Genomic DNA, 6,676 nt, shown 5'->3' with positions numbered 1-6,676 from the left:
GTTAGCTTCAACTGCCACTTCTGTCTGCTTTAGAAAAAGCAAGAGTAGCAAGAGATATTTTAAAGGTTTGATTCATGTCCAGCAAGGTATTCTGAGGTACATTACAGTAGGATCAATTTTCATTTTGTAAACTAATTTAATTGTTCTATTGTCATGTTCTCTCAGCTTTGGTTGTTTTTGGTTTTTTACATATCAGCTGCTGATGAATACAGAACCCTGGCAAATGTCTCCTTCTTCCTCCAAACTAACTTGAGGACATACCACACACTATAGACTGATAACTAGATATTATTTTGAAGAACCAAGTTAAACAGTGATTTAGAATACAAAAAGATTAAATATTAGAGTGGTTTTTTTTAGTGTTTCAGAGATTGGTAATGCTAAAAAGCACAACAGATTAATTATTCCTGTTATCTTGCCTGATTTCCCAAGAAAACTAACGTAATCCTTACTGAGGGAATATCATTGTGACAGTTAATGCTGAAATCAAAAGCACTGATGCATCACCAGTTTTCAGGCCCCATATTTGGAAGCTCTGATTGCAAAATGTTACTATTTCCTCTGGGTAAGTTCCCACATTGAATAGCCTGTATCAGATATAACAAATCTTTAAAGTGTTAAAATACCTTGGGTGAGAAGTGTACAGACAGATATAAATAAACTACCGCAGCTTCAATATTCACTTTTATCTTCTAGAGAGCCAGACTTATTATACAAATATATGAACATACAATACATCTTACACTTTTTAGCTGCACACTATATTCTGATAATAGTTATTTACATAATTATTCTTTCTGCAGGGAAAATAAGGTGTACTGTGAAAAACAAACCCAAGAAAAAGTCAGTAGACAATTACTCACATAATACTCTGGAGCTAAATCCACAATACTGTGCAAATAAGTAACTTCCTCAATGTACTACTGTGAAGGAAAGTTATCCTAAGTGAGTTATCAATTTTAAAGTCAAACCTCCTCAGGAGTGGAGGCAGACAGTAAATTTCATATAACTTACATAAACAGATCAATTTTGTATACCCATTAGAAGTACCATTTCTCTTGTTAGGTTTTTTTGCCTCTATACCATCTTTCTTGCTGTTATGTTTTGCAAGATGTAGAAATTAGTCCAACTCCATTTCCCAATTCTCAACCTTGGAGCACTTTGGACTTGAGAAAGGTGAATGTTATGCTGACAGTGGGACAATTTTTCATTTTGCTTTTTTGTCCTCTTAATCCTAAACAGCTTTAGTCTTTGAAAGGCTGAAACAACTCACACAAAAGATGCATGGATGGTTCACATACTGTGTGAGGATGATAAAGTAATAAATTCACATTGTACTAGATTACTCTTGCCTTTTAAGACAGTGAAAAGTGAATTTACTTCTAATGAGGGCAGTTTGGAAGACAGAGTCAAATAAATAAGTTAATTGCTGCAAGGCAGTAATGAGGATAATCTTTGTTGCCCAGTGTATCAGATTTCTTTTAAAGGCAATTCAGGGCAGATGAGAAATATGTCACTTTTTAGTACAGGAGTTCTGGTGCAAGAACTCCTTTCCCAAGTACTCCTCCTGCCCAACAGCAGTATGTGTGTGGGGCCTAGCTTATAAATAAGTTAATAATTATTTCTTATAAAGAGGGTTGAGAAGAAACTCATTGAGAAACTCCTATTCCCATAATCATCAAAGGATTTCCCCAGAGAATTCCAGTGAGCTCAACAGGACCACTTAGCTGCAAAGAAACCACTTTAATGTGATTCAGGATGTGGGGAGTGTTTGTCACTAAATGAGTCACATGGATCTGAACAGAATCTGCTGCAGATAAACACTGGTAGGATGTTGAAGTGGCTATGACACAGGGCTGGAACTTCATCATCAAACCTGGTGGTGCAGTGCAGCCCTGGTGACCTCTCATTCTCCCCTAGTGGCCTGTCCTCCTTTATCAATTTAAGTCATTCTGGGAAAAGCTGTCTTTATGTATCTCTTTGTCTACCTGGGGCTGCAGCGTTTGCTGTGGTTTCTTGAGGTTATCAGAACAGAGATCAAAATAGTAGGGGGGAGTGTCTTAACTTGAGGAACAACCCTGTGATAGCAAAGGCTACCTCTTACTCAGGCTTTTAACAAGCAGGCAGAAAATACACGTTTGAATGGTCTGTGAACATAGTGCTTAGCTTTAAATAAACGTTTATGCTGCTAATAACTAAATATCATTGCCCTGAGCCAGCAGGTTTTGATACAGTTCTGTATATTCCTTACAGTTATTTGCCCCCTAGTTGTGCTTGTTTTCTTTTGAAGAATAATTAAGATTTAATGGCATATTTTCACAGGTTTTTTCTGCTTGCTTTCTTGCTGCCTACTGTGATGATTGCTTGTGTCTGATCCTGGTCATTATAAGAACTGTACAGTAATTGCCTATCTGGTGACTCATTAATGAAGGTCCCCAGAGAGATGAGAAGCTGTTCCTTTGAAGTTTATCATGTTTGCTGTTAGCTTTCTAGTTTAATCTATACATTCAGGACACCTTATTCAATTATCAGAAACTCCTTTTTTTCTAAGGATATAGACACTTTGTAAACAAGGTCCTTTATCTCTGCTAACAACATGGCTGACCTCTGATAAATCAAAGCATTTTACACACCAGACACATTCCTTTCATCTTTGGAAAGCCAGGATGTTTCAGAAAAAGAAAACCAAAACATCCTGGTACAAACAGGTGTTTTGAATCAGGGAATTACCTCCAAAATGCATAATTTCAAACATCCAAACTTCAGCAACATATTGTAACAAAAAGCTGTTTTCATGAACACAGATTTTCCAATTCTCAGAAGTTGTTTTCTCTCTTTCAAACTGACCTTTGTAGGAGAAATAATTACATTTTAGATTTTTTTTGTGAAAGAAATTTTGAAATTGCTTTAAAAATTACCATAATATTTGGCACCAAGATAACCCAAAGCTTCCAGCTGTTTTTTTTTCAGGCATCTAACCAGGTCTTGCAGACAGACAGACAGTCCATAACTGATCCTTTATCCTTCCCCTAGTCCACTGTTATCTAGGAATGCTACCTCCTCCCAGATTGTTGTTTCTGACTCCCTGCACATATATATCCTACCAACAGTAACCTAAGACGCCTCCAGAGCATCTCGCAAGTTACCTGATGAATGGATTTTTGAGAGACCCATCTATGTTTCACCAGAAACTTATCAAAATGTTTTACAACACATTCTGGTTTTGACAGATGAACCTGCCAGGGAAAAGACTGTTTCAAAGAAACATTCTTGCAACAGAAGCAGTGGAAACACTCCCCTGATATAAGGACAGATGACTAGATCTTTATTTTGTTTGTTTGCAAGATAGATGGCAGCACCCAAAGGTGGAGGGTAGCATTCTGCCTTTGGTGAAGGGCTCACTGAAGGTGATTAACTGCTTTGCTTTTATTATCTGTGTCATTTACTCAATTGTTTTTCCTGCAGTTGTGCTGCCCTTACAAGAGAGCCATAAGCCTGCATGGGAGGGGTCCACTGTTTGTTGTATGTACAAATCTGCTTTGTTTTCTCAGTCTGTTTACAAATAATTTAACAGGAAAAGAAATAGTTGTGAGCAGAAGGAAGTCTCCAGAATGAGACCGAAAGCCAGGAGCTCTATGCCAACAAAGGCAAACACATGCTCTAAAGGCTCAGGCACTGGGAATCCCACCCATTAGGCCTTGAAAGAGCCATGCAAAAAGTGTCTGTGGGTGTCTAAGTAGAACACCAGGAAAAGATGGATCCGTCTTCTGATTTGAGTTTTGGAGGCAGTGGTAAACAAGCATGACACTATTGCTAAGAACTACTGGAAAGTTAAGCAGTCAGGCTGGCAAAAGTTATAGACAAGTTTTGCATAAAAACAAGCATAAGCAGATACAAACGGGGAGACCTTAGCAGCTCCACAACAAAACACCAGCCCAAAACACCTGATGACAATACTGCAGCCTCTTGGGCACCCTTGCTACTACCTATTTGCATTCAGCCTGACATTTTGCAGAGCACCATTCTAACAGTTCTCATCAGCAAAACACAAGAAAGCCCATTTTAAAATTCAAGTGACAGTTGTATCCTGAATGTTCTGATCTACAAGAAAGAAAACTCTGAATCTCTTTTCATAATTGTGCAAGCAATCATGGGAATTGAAACAGTACCAATTAAAATAGTCACTAAAACGTCACACTACTTGTCATGGCAACTATATGCCAAGGAGGACTTGGATGAAAGCAAAGCCAGTGTTACCCCCTCACTGGCTGAAAGCAAAAGCACAGTTTGCAGGTGTGGTTGAAATGGGCTTGTCATTAAATGACTGCCTTACCTGTTTGTTTAGTTGGACAAAGTACGTTTGGGTGTAACTTCTTTAATCAAGTTTAGGTGTATAGTTTCTCTCACTATGGAGTCATATGGAATAGAGCATTTCATATGTCTTGAAATGTAGCCACCAAACAGAAGAGATCCCCAGAGCAAGCGCATGGTAACACCGTTTTCTGCAATTTCTGCAACTCTAAGCTCTCCTTCAGAAAATATTAAAAACTGAATGTTGGCTGGGAAAAATCTATGTGCCTGAAGATTTGATAGTTTCTTACTCAAGAGATTAAAACACACATCTAAGGCATGTTGCTAAATAAATATTTTGCTCAAATCAAACTAGTAGCAAATCTTCTCCCTATGCATCAGTGTATATAACAAAACAGGAAGAAAATTGTTCAGCTTCTCTCAGAAAAAAATTTAGTTACAGAAGATTTATTTGCCACATGCAATTGCACTGTACTATCTTCGTAGACCATTTCAGGAGCCAGTTGCTAGAATTATTTATTGATTCCTTAGGTATCGACATAATAATTTGCTCTTTTAAACCATTCATATTTTAACAAACCATCACTCACATGTTTTCCTGACCTCTTTTCTTACCTTTGATGTGAAACGATTGAGGAATGTTTGGAGTTTTACTTAACAGCTGATTAAAATAAGCACTATTTGAAAGACAGACTTACTGGGGCATCAGGAATCTATTAAATGAGCTGGAAAAATCCTGCGGAGTCTAATATATGCATGTGATTAAGAGTTCTCCACTGATTGGGTTCCCTTTCCTACTGTCTATTATAAAGGCATTAGGAAAGTTGCAACAATTAAGGCACTAGGCCTGAAATATAAAAGTACTCAATTTTTCAGGGAAAGCACAAATAGAGGACATTATTAAATGTCTCTCACTTGGTATGACCTTCTTCATGAAAGAAACCAAGTGATTTGCACAAATTTTCTTGAGATTCCTTTCAAATAGCCATTCAATGAACAACATCTAAAACTCAGCATACAAATTCAATTTTAAGTTTTTGCTTGGAAAATAAAATATTCTCAGCTAAACCTCAGCACTAGTCTCAAAAAAACCCCACAAAACCAACAAAAAAACCCACAACACAACCCTCATGTTTCCTTTGTTACCAAGCTTCCTTTGAAACACTTGCAAAGGATTTATCAAATTCAATTCTTGTGGTGTTTTTTGGTTTGTTTTTAAATCACTGCATTACTCTACAACTACCTTTGCTTTGTATAAACACTGAAGAGCAGGGCCACCACAGTCTGCCTCCCACCCCCTCACCCTACAGAAAACCCTCCCCATTTCTCTTTTTCCTCACTGCCTCATGCTCTTGCAAATTACACACAGGAACATACAGCTTTAAATAAAGACAGGTTTTAGCACTTTTTCTAGGGGGAAGCACAAAGTGAGGGAGGCAGTGGGGTTGCCTGTAAATTCTGCAAGTTTAACATCTCACAAGTATCATCACTCATTGCAGCCACAACTCCTTCCTCTCTGCTTCCTTTCTTAGGCTTGTATTTGCCTTATGTACAGCAAAAGCAGATTGATAGTAAAACACCATTATTCTCATAAAATACAGGCCTCTGCCATTAATTCTTTATATTTTCATATTAGAATCATAGAATCATTAAGGTTGGAAGGGACCTTAAAGATCATCAAGCTCCAAGCCCTCTGCCATGAGCAGGGAACCACTAGATCAGGTTGCACAAAACCTCATCCAACCTGGCCTTAAAAGTCTCCAGGGATGGGGCATCAACAACCTCCCTGGGCAACCCATTCCAGTTCCTCACCACCCTTATAGTGAAGAATTTCTTCCTAATAATTAACCTACATCTCCCCTCTCTCAGTTTAAAACCATTACCCCTTGTCCTATCACTATCTTCGCTGATGAAAAGCCCCTCCCCATTGAAGCAGAACTTTTAATCAAATATTTAAACTCCATACAGTTCAATAAAAATGTCTGGTACTCAATTTTGATCTGACATGTCTTGAATATTTTAAAATGTTAAGCAAGCTTCAGGGTTACTGATACTCACTGGATTCACATATTAAATATTTTCAGGGTAAAATTAACATCATGTTAGCAGATCAAATAGTCTTGTGTGGAGAGACCTGCCACTCAGCTTGGAAAAGCTGAGGGGTTTATAACTTGTATGTGCAGTCACATTGTCAATTATTCCTTCATTGTTCCTTCTCTGTTCTCCCCAGAACATGACACACACAAACCACAGCTCTCCCAAAATTACAGAAATCCACATAGAATCATAGAATCATTTGGGCTGGAAAAGACCTGTAAGATCATCAAGTCCAACCATAAACCTAACAGTGCCAAGTCCACCACTA

Source organism: Chaetura pelagica, unplaced genomic scaffold, assembly GCF_000747805.2.
Source record: "Chaetura pelagica isolate M959 unplaced genomic scaffold, ChaPel_1.0 scaffold124, whole genome shotgun sequence".
NCBI lineage: Eukaryota > Metazoa > Chordata > Aves > Apodiformes > Apodidae > Chaetura > Chaetura pelagica.
This window is presented reverse-complemented; position numbering follows the sequence as displayed.